Source organism: Schistocerca americana, unplaced genomic scaffold, assembly GCF_021461395.2.
Source record: "Schistocerca americana isolate TAMUIC-IGC-003095 unplaced genomic scaffold, iqSchAmer2.1 HiC_scaffold_1080, whole genome shotgun sequence".
NCBI lineage: Eukaryota > Metazoa > Arthropoda > Insecta > Orthoptera > Acrididae > Schistocerca > Schistocerca americana.
In genome coordinates this window covers 25,883-41,775 of record NW_025725135.1, presented here as the reverse complement: position 1 = coordinate 41,775, position 15,893 = coordinate 25,883, and the positions used below count along the sequence as shown (strand labels likewise).

At 53.3% G+C, this 15,893-nt stretch overlaps 13 non-coding genes across 13 annotated transcripts; all 13 read right to left on the bottom strand.

The window, feature by feature from the left end:
* Positions 1-759: 759 nt before the first annotated feature.
* LOC124560349 lies at positions 760-878 on the bottom strand. Its single transcript, XR_006969127.1, has one exon. It is a non-coding gene; the product is annotated as a 5S ribosomal RNA (ribosomal RNA).
* Positions 879-2,008: 1,130 nt separating this feature from the next.
* Positions 2,009-2,127, bottom strand: LOC124560347. Its single transcript, XR_006969126.1, has one exon. It is a non-coding gene; the product is annotated as a 5S ribosomal RNA (ribosomal RNA).
* A 1,129-nt stretch (positions 2,128-3,256) lies between these two features.
* Positions 3,257-3,376, bottom strand: LOC124560351. Its single transcript, XR_006969129.1, has one exon. It is a non-coding gene; the product is annotated as a 5S ribosomal RNA (ribosomal RNA).
* Positions 3,377-4,509: 1,133 nt separating this feature from the next.
* Positions 4,510-4,628, bottom strand: LOC124560346. Its single transcript, XR_006969125.1, has one exon. It is a non-coding gene; the product is annotated as a 5S ribosomal RNA (ribosomal RNA).
* A 1,131-nt stretch (positions 4,629-5,759) lies between these two features.
* Positions 5,760-5,879, bottom strand: LOC124560350. Its single transcript, XR_006969128.1, has one exon. It is a non-coding gene; the product is annotated as a 5S ribosomal RNA (ribosomal RNA).
* A 1,135-nt stretch (positions 5,880-7,014) lies between these two features.
* On the bottom strand, positions 7,015-7,133 carry LOC124560345. The gene has a single exon (XR_006969124.1). It is a non-coding gene; the product is annotated as a 5S ribosomal RNA (ribosomal RNA).
* A 1,130-nt stretch (positions 7,134-8,263) lies between these two features.
* LOC124560344 lies at positions 8,264-8,382 on the bottom strand. Its single transcript, XR_006969123.1, has one exon. It is a non-coding gene; the product is annotated as a 5S ribosomal RNA (ribosomal RNA).
* Positions 8,383-9,514: 1,132 nt separating this feature from the next.
* On the bottom strand, positions 9,515-9,633 carry LOC124560343. Its single transcript, XR_006969122.1, has one exon. It is a non-coding gene; the product is annotated as a 5S ribosomal RNA (ribosomal RNA).
* Positions 9,634-10,764: 1,131 nt separating this feature from the next.
* Positions 10,765-10,883, bottom strand: LOC124560341. The gene has a single exon (XR_006969120.1). It is a non-coding gene; the product is annotated as a 5S ribosomal RNA (ribosomal RNA).
* Positions 10,884-12,014: 1,131 nt separating this feature from the next.
* Positions 12,015-12,133, bottom strand: LOC124560340. The gene has a single exon (XR_006969119.1). It is a non-coding gene; the product is annotated as a 5S ribosomal RNA (ribosomal RNA).
* A 1,130-nt stretch (positions 12,134-13,263) lies between these two features.
* Positions 13,264-13,382, bottom strand: LOC124560339. Its single transcript, XR_006969118.1, has one exon. It is a non-coding gene; the product is annotated as a 5S ribosomal RNA (ribosomal RNA).
* Positions 13,383-14,512: 1,130 nt separating this feature from the next.
* On the bottom strand, positions 14,513-14,631 carry LOC124560338. Its single transcript, XR_006969117.1, has one exon. It is a non-coding gene; the product is annotated as a 5S ribosomal RNA (ribosomal RNA).
* A 1,132-nt stretch (positions 14,632-15,763) lies between these two features.
* Positions 15,764-15,882, bottom strand: LOC124560335. The gene has a single exon (XR_006969116.1). It is a non-coding gene; the product is annotated as a 5S ribosomal RNA (ribosomal RNA).
* Between the last annotated feature and the right edge of the window lie 11 nt (positions 15,883-15,893).

Sequence of the window (15,893 nt, the reverse complement as noted above, 5' to 3'; positions counted from 1 at the left end):
GTGTCTGCGTAGTTCGCAGTGCGTTCGCACCATTCCTATCCCTGTCCCCGTCCCGACTTGTCCCCGACTTTGCTCGACTGCCGCTCGCTGCCGCTCGGGTCGTGGCCCATATGACAGTACAAGCACGACAAACATCTGCGAGACGGCCGTGGGCCTAACGGGCGTGTCCGAGACGCCGTTTGCGGCGGGTAGGGCAGCGCCGTGCCGTGGAAAGGTGCGAAAACAGGGACGCAGGACACAGGAGGGTCGCCAAAGCATCCATCTCTTCTAGCGACGAAAGAGAAATTTTTGTTTACAAATCTGCAGCCGTACAATGCAACAAAACAATAAGCCCTGACGTATTTCAGAACGTATCTGTCGGTTCGTACTGTTTTGTTATCTCCAGAGACTCTTTGGAAATCTTCCTTGGCACATTCTTCTTCGAGCTGAGGCCATTAATATCGTATCTTACGTTTATTACAGTCGTTTATTTTCAATTTTTTTTTTTTTTTGTTGTTGGAACTTTGCACTGCTACGAAACAGTAGGAGGCCCTGGCTTATTTCAGATCACATCTGTCAATTCGTAGTGTTTCGTTATTGTCAAGGATTTCTTGGCACGTTTAAATTGCTGAAGGAAGCATCTTTGTCACAACGGAAAGGTAGTATGAAAAGAGGGCTGGCAGGGGTAGCGATGCAAAAAGGGGAAAATGTAAGGGAGCCAACAGCACTTTTTTTTATTGGGCTGCCAGGGGTAGCGACATAATAACAAAAAAAAAAGGGAGCCAACAGCACCCGGGTTTCCCAGGCGGTCACCCCTCCAAGTACTAACCGGGCCCAATGATGCTTAACTTCGGTGATCGGACGAGAACCGGTGCAATCATCATGGTATGGCCGTTGGCAATCATGTAATGTAGGAGCACGGCAGAATTCGCGTTCGGCTTCTCTCCCAATACACAAAATGTTAGTTTTCCGCCGCATTTGACGAAAGCACTTCCTTCCGCAACAGCCAGCTCCTCGAGGACGGCGGCGGGGGGCGCGCCCGGCGTCCCAGCGGAGCGACGGCCGAATTAGCGGGCGCACCGCCGCGTGTGTGAGACGCACTGCTGCTCGTTGCACGTCCTGTCATTCGCTGGGCGCGTGCAGCCTTCGACACTAGCGGAGGACGCATCTTGTCCCTGGTGTCCAGCGGAGGGCCTGTGCGGGGTGTGGCAGTGTCGTGCTGGAGGGCGCCACTGGTAGCGATGTGGGCTTCCTCGCCCCGCCTCACACCAGGTGTCTGCGTAGTTCGCAGTGCGTTCGCACCATTCCTATCCCTGTCCCCGTCCCGACTTGTCCCGACTTTGCTCGACTGCCGCTCGCTGCCGCTCGGGTCGTGGCCCATATGACAGTACAAGCACGACAAACATCTGCGAGACGGCCGTGGGCCTAACGGGCGTGTCCGAGACGCCGTTTGCGGCGGGTAGGGCAGCGCCGTGCCGTGGAAAGGTGCGAAAACAGGGACGCAGGACACAGGAGGGTCGCCAAAGCATCCATCTCTTCTAGCGACGAAAGAGAAATTTTTGTTTACAAATCTGCAGCCGTACAATGCAACAAAACAATAAGCCCTGACGTATTTCAGAACGTATCTGTCGGTTCGTACTGTTTTGTTATCTCCAGAGACTCTTTGGAAATCTTCCTTGGCACATTCTTCTTCGAGCTGAGGCCATTAATATCGTATCTTACGTTTATTACAGTCGTTTATTTTCAATTTTTTTTTTTTTTGTTGTTGGAACTTTGCACTGCTACGAAACAGTAGGAGGCCCTGGCTTATTTCAGATCACATCTGTCAATTCGTAGTGTTTCGTTATTGTCAAGGATTTCTTGGCACGTTTAAATTGCTGAAGGAAGCATCTTTGTCACAACGGAAAGGTAGTATGAAAAGAGGGCTGGCAGGGGTAGCGATGCAAAAAGGGGAAAATGTAAGGGAGCCAACAGCACTTTTTTTTATTGGGCTGCCAGGGGTAGCGACATAATAACAAAAAAAAAAGGGAGCCAACAGCACCCGGGTTTCCCAGGCGGTCACCCCTCCAAGTACTAACCGGGCCCAATGATGCTTAACTTCGGTGATCGGACGAGAACCGGTGCAATCATCATGGTATGGCCGTTGGCAATCATGTAATGTAGGAGCACGGCAGAATTCGCGTTCGGCTTCTCTCCCAATACACAAAATGTTAGTTTTCCGCCGCATTTGACGAAAGCACTTCCTTCCGCAACAGCCAGCTCCTCGAGGACGGCGCGGGGGGGCGCGCCCGGCGTCCCAGCGGAGCGACGGCCGAATTAGCGGGCGCACCGCCGCGTGTGTGAGACGCACTGCTGCTCGTTGCACGTCCTGTCATTCGCTGGGCGCGTGCAGCCTTCGACACTAGCGGAGGACGCATCTTGTCCCTGGTGTCCAGCGGAGGGCCTGTGCGGGGTGTGGCAGTGTCGTGCTGGAGGGCGCCACTGGTAGCGATGTGGGCTTCCTCGCCCCGCCTCACACCAGGTGTCTGCGTAGTTCGCAGTGCGTTCGCACCATTCCTATCCCTGTCCCCGTCCCGACTTGTCCCGACTTTGCTCGACTGCCGCTCGCTGCCGCTCGGGTCGTGGCCCATATGACAGTACAAGCACGACAAACATCTGCGAGACGGCCGTGGGCCTAACGGGCGTGTCCGAGACGCCGTTTGCGGCGGGTAGGGCAGCGCCGTGCCGTGGAAAGGTGCGAAAACAGGGACGCAGGACACAGGAGGTCGCCAAAGCATCCATCTCTTCTAGCGACGAAAGAGAAATTTTTGTTTACAAATCTGCAGCCGTACAATGCAACAAAACAATAAGCCCTGACGTATTTCAGAACGTATCTGTCGGTTCGTACTGTTTTGTTATCTCCAGAGACTCTTTGGAAATCTTCCTTGGCACATTCTTCTTCGAGCTGAGGCCATTAATATCGTATCTTACGTTTATTAACAGTCGTTTATTTTCAATTTTTTTTTTTTTTGTTGTTGGAACTTTGCACTGCTACGAAACAGTAGGAGGGCCTGGCTTATTTCAGATCACATCTGTCAATTCGTAGTGTTTCGTTATTGTCAAGGATTTCTTGGCACGTTTAAATTGCTGAAGGAAGCATCTTTGTCACAACGGAAAGGTAGTATGAAAAGAGGGCTGGCAGGGGTAGCGATGCAAAAAGGGGAAAATGTAAGGGAGCCAACAGCACTTTTTTTTATTGGGCTGCCAGGGGTAGCGACATAATAACAAAAAAAAAGGGAGCCAACAGCACCCGGGTTTCCCAGGCGGTCACCCCCTCCAAGTACTAACCGGGCCCAATGATGCTTAACTTCGGTGATCGGACGAGAACCGGTGCAATCATCATGGTATGGCCGTTGGCAATCATGTAATGTAGGAGCACGGCAGAATTCGCGTTCGGCTTCTCTCCCAATACACAAAATGTTAGTTTTCCGCCGCATTTGACGAAAGCACTTCCTTCCGCAACAGCCAGCTCCTCGAGGACGGCGCGGGGGGCGCGCCCGGCGTCCCAGCGGAGCGACGGCCGAATTAGCGGGCGCACCGCCGCGTGTGTGAGACGCACTGCTGCTCGTTGCACGTCCTGTCATTCGCTGGGCGCGTGCAGCCTTCGACACTAGCGGAGGACGCATCTTGTCCCTGGTGTCCAGCGGAGGGCCTGTGCGGGGTGTGGCAGTGTCGTGCTGGAGGGCGCCACTGGTAGCGATGTGGGCTTCCTCGCCCCGCCTCACACCAGGTGTCTGCGTAGTTCGCAGTGCGTTCGCACCATTCCTATCCCTGTCCCCGTCCCGACTTGTCCCCGACTTTGCTCGACTTGCCGCTCGCTGCCGCTCGGGTCGTGGGCCCATATGACAGTACAAGCACGACAAACATCTGCGAGACGGCCGTGGGCCTAACGGGCGTGTCCGAGACGCCGTTTGCGGCGGGTAGGGCAGCGCCGTGCCGTGGAAAGGTGCGAAAACAGGGACGCAGGACACAGGAGGGTCGCCAAAGCATCCATCTCTTCTAGCGACGAAAGAGAAATTTTTGTTTACAAATCTGCAGCCGTACAATGCAACAAAACAATAAGCCCTGACGTATTTCAGAACGTATCTGTCGGTTCGTACTGTTTTGTTATCTCCAGAGACTCTTTGGAAATCTTCCTTGGCACATTCTTCTTCGAGCTGAGGCCATTAATATCGTATCTTACGTTTATTACAGTCGTTTATTTTCAATTTTTTTTTTTTTTTGTTGTTGGAACTTTGCACTGCTACGAAACAGTAGGAGGCCCTGGCTTATTTCAGATCACATCTGTCAATTCGTAGTGTTTCGTTATTGTCAAGGATTTCTTGGCACGTTTAAATTGCTGAAGGAAGCATCTTTGTCACAACGGAAAGGTAGTATGAAAAGAGGGCTGGCAGGGGTAGCGATGCAAAAAGGGGAAAATGTAAGGGAGCCAACAGCACTTTTTTTTATTGGGCTGCCAGGGGTAGCGACATAATAACAAAAAAAAAAGGGAGCCAACAGCACCCGGGTTTCCCAGGCGGTCACCCCTCCAAGTACTAACCGGGCCCAATGATGCTTAACTTCGGTGATCGGACGAGAACCGGTGCAATCATCATGGTATGGCCGTTGGCAATCATGTAATGTAGGAGCACGGCAGAATTCGCGTTCGGCTTCTCTCCCAATACACAAAATGTTAGTTTTCCGCCGCATTTGACGAAAGCACTTCCTTCCGCAACAGCCAGCTCCTCGAGGACGGCGCGGGGGGCGCGCCCGGCGTCCCAGCGGAGCGACGGCCGAATTAGCGGGCGCACCGCCGCGTGTGTGAGACGCACTGCTGCTCGTTGCACGTCCTGTCATTCGCTGGGCGCGTGCAGCCTTCGACACTAGCGGAGGACGCATCTTGTCCCTGGTGTCCAGCGGAGGGCCTGTGCGGGGTGTGGCAGTGTCGTGCTGGAGGGCGCCACTGGTAGCGATGTGGGCTTCCTCGCCCCGCCTCACACCAGGTGTCTGCGTAGTTCGCAGTGCGTTCGCACCATTCCTATCCCTGTCCCCGTCCCGACTTGTCCCGACTTTGCTCGACTGCCGCTCGCTGCCGCTCGGGTCGTGGCCCATATGACAGTACAAGCACGACAAACATCTGCGAGACGGCCGTGGGCCTAACGGGCGTGTCCGAGACGCCGTTTGCGGCGGGTAGGGCAGCGCCGTGCCGTGGAAAGGTGCGAAAACAGGGACGCAGGACACAGGAGGGTCGCCAAAGCATCCATCTCTTCTAGCGACGAAAGAGAAATTTTTGTTTACAAATCTGCAGCCGTACAATGCAACAAAACAATAAGCCCTGACGTATTTCAGAACGTATCTGTCGGTTCGTACTGTTTTGTTATCTCCAGAGGACTCTTTGGAAATCTTCCTTGGCACATTCTTCTTCGAGCTGAGGCCATTAATATCGTATCTTACGTTTATTACAGTCGTTTATTTTCAATTTTTTTTTTTTTTGTTGTTGGAACTTTGCACTGCTACGAAACAGTAGGAGGCCCTGGCTTATTTCAGATCACATCTGTCAATTCGTAGTGTTTCGTTATTGTCAAGGATTTCTTGGCACGTTTAAATTGCTGAAGGAAGCATCTTTGTCACAACGGAAAGGTAGTATGAAAAGAGGGCTGGCAGGGGTAGCGATGCAAAAAGGGGAAAATGTAAGGGAGCCAACAGCACTTTTTTTTATTGGGCTGCCAGGGGTAGCGACATAATAACAAAAAAAAAAAGGGAGCCAACAGCACCCGGGTTTCCCAGGCGGTCACCCCTCCAAGTACTAACCGGGCCCAATGATGCTTAACTTCGGTGATCGGACGAGAAACCGGTGCAATCATCATGGTATGGCCGTTGGCAATCATGTAATGTAGGAGCACGGCAGAATTCGCGTTCGGCTTCTCTCCCAATACACAAAATGTTAGTTTTCCGCCGCATTTGACGAAAGCACTTCCTTCCGCAACAGCCAGCTCCTCGAGGACGGCGCGGGGGGCGCGCCCGGCGTCCCAGCGGAGCGACGGCCGAATTAGCGGGCGCACCGCCGCGTGTGTGAGACGCACTGCTGCTCGTTGCACGTCCTGTCATTCGCTGGGCGCGTGCAGCCTTCGACACTAGCGGAGGACGCATCTTGTCCCTGGTGTCCAGCGGAGGGCCTGTGCGGGGTGTGGCAGTGTCGTGCTGGAGGGCGCCACTGGTAGCGATGTGGGCTTCCTCGCCCCGCCTCACACCAGGTGTCTGCGTAGTTCGCAGTGCGTTCGCACCATTCCTATCCCTGTCCCCGTCCCGACCTTGTCCCGACTTTGCTCGACTGCCGCTCGCTGCCGCTCGGGTCGTGGCCCATATGACAGTACAAGCACGACAAACATCTGCGAGACGGCCGTGGGCCTAACGGGCGTGTCCGAGACGCCGTTTGCGGCGGGTAGGGCAGCGCCGTGCCGTGGAAAGGTGCGAAAACAGGGACGCAGGACACAGGAGGGGTCGCCAAAGCATCCATCTCTTCTAGCGACGAAAGAGAAATTTTTGTTTACAAATCTGCAGCCGTACAATGCAACAAAACAATAAGCCCTGACGTATTTCAGAACGTATCTGTCGGTTCGTACTGTTTTGTTATCTCCAGAGACTCTTTGGAAATCTTCCTTGGCACATTCTTCTTCGAGCTGAGGCCATTAATATCGTATCTTACGTTTATTACAGTCGTTTATTTTCAATTTTTTTTTTTTTTTTTGTTGTTGGAACTTTGCACTGCTACGAAACAGTAGGAGGCCCTGGCTTATTTCAGATCACATCTGTCAATTCGTAGTGTTTCGTTATTGTCAAGGATTTCTTGGCACGTTTAAATTGCTGAAGGAAGCATCTTTGTCACAACGGAAAGGTAGTATGAAAAGAGGGCTGGCAGGGGTAGCGATGCAAAAAGGGGAAAATGTAAGGGAGCCAACAGCACTTTTTTTTATTGGGCTGCCAGGGGTAGCGACATAATAACAAAAAAAAAAAGGGAGCCAACAGCACCCGGGTTTCCCAGGCGGTCACCCCTCCAAGTACTAACCGGGCCCAATGATGCTTAACTTCGGTGATCGGACGAGAACCGGTGCAATCATCATGGTATGGCCGTTGGCAATCATGTAATGTAGGAGCACGGCAGAATTCGCGTTCGGCTTCTCTCCCAATACACAAAATGTTAGTTTTCCGGCCGCATTTGACGAAAGCACTTCCTTCCGCAACAGCCAGCTCCTCGAGGACGGCGCGGGGGGCGCGCCCGGCGTCCCAGCGGAGCGACGGCCGAATTAGCGGGCGCACCGCCGCGTGTGTGAGACGCACTGCTGCTCGTTGCACGTCCTGTCATTCGCTGGGCGCGTGCAGCCTTCGACACTAGCGGAGGACGCATCTTGTCCCTGGTGTCCAGCGGAGGGCCTGTGCGGGGTGTGGCAGTGTCGTGCTGGAGGGCGCCACTGGTAGCGATGTGGGCTTCCTCGCCCCGCCTCACACCAGGTGTCTGCGTAGTTCGCAGTGCGTTCGCACCATTCCTATCCCTGTCCCCGTCCCGACTTGTCCGACTTTGCTCGACTGCCGCTCGCTGCCGCTCGGGTCGTGGCCCATATGACAGTACAAGCACGACAAACATCTGCGAGACGGCCGTGGGCCTACGGGCGTGTCCGAGACGCCGTTTGCGGCGGGTAGGGCAGCGCCGTGCCGTGGAAAGGTGCGAAAACAGGGACGCAGGACACAGGAGGGTCGCCAAAGCATCCATCTCTTCTAGCGACGAAAGAGAAATTTTTGTTTACAAATCTGCAGCCGTACAATGCAACAAAACAATAAGCCCTGACGTATTTCAGAACGTATCTGTCGGTTCGTACTGTTTTGTTATCTCCAGAGACTCTTTGGAAATCTTCCTTGGCACATTCTTCTTCGAGCTGAGGCCATTAATATCGTATCTTACGTTTATTACAGTCGTTTATTTTCAATTTTTTTTTTTTTTTGTTGTTGGAACTTTGCACTGCTACGAAACAGTAGGAGGCCCTGGCTTATTTCAGATCACATCTGTCAATTCGTAGTGTTTCGTTATTGTCAAGGATTTCTTGGCACGTTTAAATTGCTGAAGGAAGCATCTTTGTCACAACGGAAAGGTAGTATGAAAAGAGGGCTGGCAGGGGTAGCGATGCAAAAAGGGGAAAATGTAAGGGAGCCAACAGCACTTTTTTTTATTGGGCTGCCAGGGGTAGCGACATAATAACAAAAAAAAAAAGGGAGCCAACAGCACCCGGGTTTCCCAGGCGGTCACCCCTCCAAGTACTAACCGGGCCCAATGATGCTTAACTTCGGTGATCGGACGAGAACCGGTGCAATCATCATGGTATGGCCGTTGGCAATCATGTAATGTAGGAGCACGGCAGAATTCGCGTTCGGCTTCTCTCCCAATACACAAAATGTTAGTTTTCCGCCGCATTTGACGAAAGCACTTCCTTCCGCAACAGCCAGCTCCTCGAGGACGGCGCGGGGGGCGCGCCCGGCGTCCCAGCGGAGCGACGGCCGAATTAGCGGGCGCACCGCCGCGTGTGTGAGACGCACTGCTGCTCGTTGCACGTCCTGTCATTCGCTGGGCGCGTGCAGCCTTCGACACTAGCGGAGGACGCATCTTGTCCCTGGTGTCCAGCGGAGGGCCTGTGCGGGGTGTGGCAGTGTCGTGCTGGAGGGCGCCACTGGTAGCGATGTGGGCTTCCTCGCCCCGCCTCACACCAGGTGTCTGCGTAGTTCGCAGTGCGTTCGCACCATTCCTATCCCTGTCCCCGTCCCGACTTGTCCCGACTTTGCTCGACTGCCGCTCGCTGCCGCTCGGGTCGTGGCCCATATGACAGTACAAGCACGACAAACATCTGCGAGACGGCCGTGGGCCTAACGGGCGTGTCCGAGACGCCGTTTGCGGCGGGTAGGGCAGCGCCGTGCCGTGGAAAGGTGCGAAAACAGGGACGCAGGACACAGGAGGGTCGCCAAAGCATCCATCTCTTCTAGCGACGAAAGAGAAATTTTTGTTTACAAATCTGCAGCCGTACAATGCAACAAAACAATAAGCCCTGACGTATTTCAGAACGTATCTGTCGGTTCGTACTGTTTTGTTATCTCCAGAGACTCTTTGGAAATCTTCCTTGGCACATTCTTCTTCGAGCTGAGGCCATTAATATCGTATCTTACGTTTATTACAGTCGTTTATTTTCAATTTTTTTTTTTTTTTTGTTGTTGGAACTTTGCACTGCTACGAAACAGTAGGAGGCCCTGGCTTATTTCAGATCACATCTGTCAATTCGTAGTGTTTCGTTATTGTCAAGGATTTCTTGGCACGTTTAAATTGCTGAAGGAAGCATCTTTGTCACAACGGAAAGGTAGTATGAAAAGAGGGCTGGCAGGGGTAGCGATGCAAAAAGGGGAAAATGTAAGGGAGCCAACAGCACTTTTTTTTATTGGGCTGCCAGGGGTAGCGACATAATAACAAAAAAAAAAAGGGAGCCAACAGCACCCGGGTTTCCCAGGCGGTCACCCCTCCAAGTACTAACCGGGCCCAATGATGCTTAACTTCGGTGATCGGACGAGAACCGGTGCAATCATCATGGTATGGCCGTTGGCAATCATGTAATGTAGGAGCACGGCAGAATTCGCGTTCGGCTTCTCTCCCAATACACAAAATGTTAGTTTTCCGCCGCATTTGACGAAAGCACTTCCTTCCGCAACAGCCAGCTCCTCGAGGACGGCGCGGGGGGCGCGCCCGGCGTCCCAGCGGAGCGACGGCCGAATTAGCGGGCGCACCGCCGCGTGTGTGAGACGCACTGCTGCTCGTTGCACGTCCTGTCATTCGCTGGGCGCGTGCAGCCTTCGACACTAGCGGAGGACGCATCTTGTCCCTGGTGTCCAGCGGAGGGCCTGTGCGGGGTGTGGCAGTGTCGTGCTGGAGGGCGCCACTGGTAGCGATGTGGGCTTCCTCGCCCCGCCTCACACCAGGTGTCTGCGTAGTTCGCAGTGCGTTCGCACCATTCCTATCCCTGTCCCCGTCCCGACTTGTCCCGACTTTGCTCGACTGCCGCTCGCTGCCGCTCGGGTCGTGGCCCATATGACAGTACAAGCACGACAAACATCTGCGAGACGGCCGTGGGCCTAACGGGCGTGTCCGAGACGCCGTTTGCGGCGGGTAGGGCAGCGCCGTGCCGTGGAAAGGTGCGAAAACAGGGACGCAGGACACAGGAGGGTCGCCAAAGCATCCATCTCTTCTAGCGACGAAAGAGAAATTTTTGTTTACAAATCTGCAGCCGTACAATGCAACAAAACAATAAGCCCTGACGTATTTCAGAACGTATCTGTCGGTTCGTACTGTTTTGTTATCTCCAGAGACTCTTTGGAAATCTTCCTTGGCACATTCTTCTTCGAGCTGAGGCCATTAATATCGTATCTTACGTTTATTACAGTCGTTTATTTTCAATTTTTTTTTTTTTTTGTTGTTGGAACTTTGCACTGCTACGAAACAGTAGGAGGCCCTGGCTTATTTCAGATCACATCTGTCAATTCGTAGTGTTTCGTTATTGTCAAGGATTTCTTGGCACGTTTAAATTGCTGAAGGAAGCATCTTTGTCACAACGGAAAGGTAGTATGAAAAGAGGGCTGGCAGGGGTAGCGATGCAAAAAGGGGAAAATGTAAGGGAGCCAACAGCACTTTTTTTTATTGGGCTGCCAGGGGTAGCGACATAATAACAAAAAAAAAAAGGGAGCCAACAGCACCCGGGTTTCCCAGGCGGTCACCCCTCCAAGTACTAACCGGGCCCAATGATGCTTAACTTCGGTGATCGGACGAGAACCGGTGCAATCATCATGGTATGGCCGTTGGCAATCATGTAATGTAGGAGCACGGCAGAATTCGCGTTCGGCTTCTCTCCCAATACACAAAATGTTAGTTTTCCGCCGCATTTGACGAAAGCACTTCCTTCCGCAACAGCCAGCTCCTCGAGGACGGCGCGGGGGGCGCGCCCGGCGTCCCAGCGGAGCGACGGCCGAATTAGCGGGCGCACCGCCGCGTGTGTGAGACGCACTGCTGCTCGTTGCACGTCCTGTCATTCGCTGGGCGCGTGCAGCCTTCGACACTAGCGGAGGACGCATCTTGTCCCTGGTGTCCAGCGGAGGGCCTGTGCGGGGTGTGGCAGTGTCGTGCTGGAGGGCGCCACTGGTAGCGATGTGGGCTTCCTCGCCCCGCCTCACACCAGGTGTCTGCGTAGTTCGCAGTGCGTTCGCACCATTCCTATCCCTGTCCCCGTCCCGACTTGTCCCGACTTTGCTCGACTGCCGCTCGCTGCCGCTCGGGTCGTGGCCCATATGACAGTACAAGCACGACAAACATCTGCGAGACGGCCGTGGGCCTAACGGGCGTGTCCGAGACGCCGTTTGCGGCGGGTAGGGCAGCGCCGTGCCGTGGAAAGGTGCGAAAACAGGGACGCAGGACACAGGAGGGTCGCCAAAGCATCCATCTCTTCTAGCGACGAAAGAGAAATTTTTGTTTACAAATCTGCAGCCGTACAATGCAACAAAACAATAAGCCCTGACGTATTTCAGAACGTATCTGTCGGTTCGTACTGTTTTGTTATCTCCAGAGACTCTTTGGAAATCTTCCTTGGCACATTCTTCTTCGAGCTGAGGCCATTAATATCGTATCTTACGTTTATTACAGTCGTTTATTTTCAATTTTTTTTTTTTTTTTGTTGTTGGAACTTTGCACTGCTACGAAACAGTAGGAGGCCCTGGCTTATTTCAGATCACATCTGTCAATTCGTAGTGTTTCGTTATTGTCAAGGATTTCTTGGCACGTTTAAATTGCTGAAGGAAGCATCTTTGTCACAACGGAAAGGTAGTATGAAAAGAGGGCTGGCAGGGGTAGCGATGCAAAAAGGGGAAAATGTAAGGGAGCCAACAGCACTTTTTTTTATTGGGCTGCCAGGGGTAGCGACATAATAACAAAAAAAAAAGGGAGCCAACAGCACCCGGGTTTCCCAGGCGGTCACCCCTCCAAGTACTAACCGGGCCCAATGATGCTTAACTTCGGTGATCGGACGAGAACCGGTGCAATCATCATGGTATGGCCGTTGGCAATCATGTAATGTAGGAGCACGGCAGAATTCGCGTTCGGCTTCTCTCCCAATACACAAAATGTTAGTTTTCCGCCGCATTTGACGAAAGCACTTCCTTCCGCAACAGCCAGCTCCTCGAGGACGGCGCGGGGGGCGCGCCCGGCGTCCCAGCGGAGCGACGGCCGAATTAGCGGGCGCACCGCCGCGTGTGTGAGACGCACTGCTGCTCGTTGCACGTCCTGTCATTCGCTGGGCGCGTGCAGCCTTCGACACTAGCGGAGGACGCATCTTGTCCCTGGTGTCCAGCGGAGGGCCTGTGCGGGGTGTGGCAGTGTCGTGCTGGAGGGCGCCACTGGTAGCGATGTGGGCTTCCTCGCCCCGCCTCACACCAGGTGTCTGCGTAGTTCGCAGTGCGTTCGCACCATTCCTATCCCTGTCCCCGTCCCGACTTGTCCCGACTTTGCTCGACTGCCGCTCGCTGCCGCTCGGGTCGTGGCCCATATGACAGTACAAGCACGACAAACATCTGCGAGACGGCCGTGGGCCTAACGGGCGTGTCCGAGACGCCGTTTGCGGCGGGTAGGGCAGCGCCGTGCCGTGGAAAGGTGCGAAAACAGGGACGCAGGACACAGGAGGGTCGCCAAAGCATCCATCTCTTCTAGCGACGAAAGAGAAATTTTTGTTTACAAATCTGCAGCCGTACAATGCAACAAAACAATAAGCCCTGACGTATTTCAGAACGTATCTGTCGGTTCGTACTGTTTTGTTATCTCCAGAGACTCTTTGGAAATCTTCCTTGGCACATTCTTCTTCGAGCTGAGGCCATTAATATCGTATCTTACGTTTATTACAGTCGTTTATTTTCAATTTTTTTTTTTTTTGTTGTTGGAACTTTGCACTGCTACGAAACAGTAGGAGGCCCTGGCTTATTTCAGATCACATCTGTCAATTCGTAGTGTTTCGTTATTGTCAAGGATTTCTTGGCACGTTTAAATTGCTGAAGGAAGCATCTTTGTCACAACGGAAAGGTAGTATGAAAAGAGGGCTGGCAGGGGTAGCGATGCAAAAAGGGGAAAATGTAAGGGAGCCAACAGCACTTTTTTTTATTGGGCTGCCAGGGGTAGCGACATAATAACAAAAAAAAAAAGGGAGCCAACAGCACCCGGGTTTCCCAGGCGGTCACCCCTCCAAGTACTAACCGGGCCCAATGATGCTTAACTTCGGTGATCGGACGAGAACCGGTGCAATCATCATGGTATGGCCGTTGGCAATCATGTAATGTAGGAGCACGGCAGAATTCGCGTTCGGCTTCTCTCCCAATACACAAAATGTTAGTTTTCCGCCGCATTTGACGAAAGCACTTCCTTCCGCAACAGCCAGCTCCTCGAGGACGGCGCGGGGGGCGCGCCCGGCGTCCCAGCGGAGCGACGGCCGAATTAGCGGGCGCACCGCCGCGTGTGTGAGACGCACTGCTGCTCGTTGCACGTCCTGTCATTCGCTGGGCGCGTGCAGCCTTCGACACTAGCGGAGGACGCATCTTGTCCCTGGTGTCCAGCGGAGGGCCTGTGCGGGGTGTGGCAGTGTCGTGCTGGAGGGCGCCACTGGTAGCGATGTGGGCTTCCTCGCCCCGCCTCACACCAGGTGTCTGCGTAGTTCGCAGTGCGTTCGCACCATTCCTATCCCTGTCCCCGTCCCGACTTGTCCCGACTTTGCTCGACTGCCGCTCGCTGCCGCTCGGGTCGTGGCCCATATGACAGTACAAGCACGACAAACATCTGCGAGACGGCCGTGGGCCTAACGGGCGTGTCCGAGACGCCGTTTGCGGCGGGTAGGGCAGCGCCGTGCCGTGGAAAGGTGCGAAAACAGGGACGCAGGACACAGGAGGGTCGCCAAAGCATCCATCTCTTCTAGCGACGAAAGAGAAATTTTTGTTTACAAATCTGCAGCCGTACAATGCAACAAAACAATAAGCCCTGACGTATTTCAGAACGTATCTGTCGGTTCGTACTGTTTTGTTATCTCCAGAGACTCTTTGGAAATCTTCCTTGGCACATTCTTCTTCGAGCTGAGGCCATTAATATCGTATCTTACGTTTATTACAGTCGTTTATTTTCAATTTTTTTTTTTTTTGTTGTTGGAACTTTGCACTGCTACGAAACAGTAGGAGGCCCTGGCTTATTTCAGATCACATCTGTCAATTCGTAGTGTTTCGTTATTGTCAAGGATTTCTTGGCACGTTTAAATTGCTGAAGGAAGCATCTTTGTCACAACGGAAAGGTAGTATGAAAAGAGGGCTGGCAGGGGTAGCGATGCAAAAAGGGGAAAATGTAAGGGAGCCAACAGCACTTTTTTTTATTGGGCTGCCAGGGGTAGCGACATAATAACAAAAAAAAAAAGGGAGCCAACAGCACCCGGGTTTCCCAGGCGGTCACCCCTCCAAGTACTAACCGGGCCCAATGATGCTTAACTTCGGTGATCGGACGAGAACCGGTGCAATCATCATGGTATGGCCGTTGGCAATCATGTAATGTAGGAGCACGGCAGAATTCGCGTTCGGCTTCTCTCCCAATACACAAAATGTTAGTTTTCCGCCGCATTTGACGAAAGCACTTCCTTCCGCAACAGCCAGCTCCTCGAGGACGGCGCGGGGGGCGCGCCCGGCGTCCCAGCGGAGCGACGGCCGAATTAGCGGGCGCACCGCCGCGTGTGTGAGACGCACTGCTGCTCGTTGCACGTCCTGTCATTCGCTGGGCGCGTGCAGCCTTCGACACTAGCGGAGGACGCATCTTGTCCCTGGTGTCCAGCGGAGGGCCTGTGCGGGGTGTGGCAGTGTCGTGCTGGAGGGCGCCACTGGTAGCGATGTGGGCTTCCTCGCCCCGCCTCACACCAGGTGTCTGCGTAGTTCGCAGTGCGTTCGCACCATTCCTATCCCTGTCCCCGTCCCGACTTGTCCCGACTTTGCTCGACTGCCGCTCGCTGCCGCTCGGGTCGTGGCCCATATGACAGTACAAGCACGACAAACATCTGCGAGACGGCCGTGGGCCTAACGGGCGTGTCCGAGACGCCGTTTGCGGCGGGTAGGGCAGCGCCGTGCCGTGGAAAGGTGCGAAAACAGGGACGCAGGACACAGGAGGGTCGCCAAAGCATCCATCTCTTCTAGCGACGAAAGAGAAATTTTTGTTTACAAATCTGCAGCCGTACAATGCAACAAAACAATAAGCCCTGACGTATTTCAGAACGTATCTGTCGGTTCGTACTGTTTTGTTATCTCCAGAGACTCTTTGGAAATCTTCCTTGGCACATTCTTCTTCGAGCTGAGGCCATTAATATCGTATCTTACGTTTATTACAGTCGTTTATTTTCAATTTTTTTTTTTTTTTTTGTTGTTGGAACTTTGCACTGCTACGAAACAGTAGGAGGCCCTGGCTTATTTCAGATCACATCTGTCAATTCGTAGTGTTTCGTTATTGTCAAGGATTTCTTGGCACGTTTAAATTGCTGAAGGAAGCATCTTTGTCACAACGGAAAGGTAGTATGAAAAGAGGGCTGGCAGGGGTAGCGATGCAAAAAGGGGAAAATGTAAGGGAGCCAACAGCACTTTTTTTTATTGGGCTGCCAGGGGTAGCGACATAATAACAAAAAAAAAAGGGAGCCAACAGCACCCGGGTTTCCCAGGCGGTCACCCCTCCAAGTACTAACCGGGCCCAATGATGCTTAACTTCGGTGATCGGACGAGAACCGGTGCAATCATCATGGTATGGCCGTTGGCAATCATGTAAT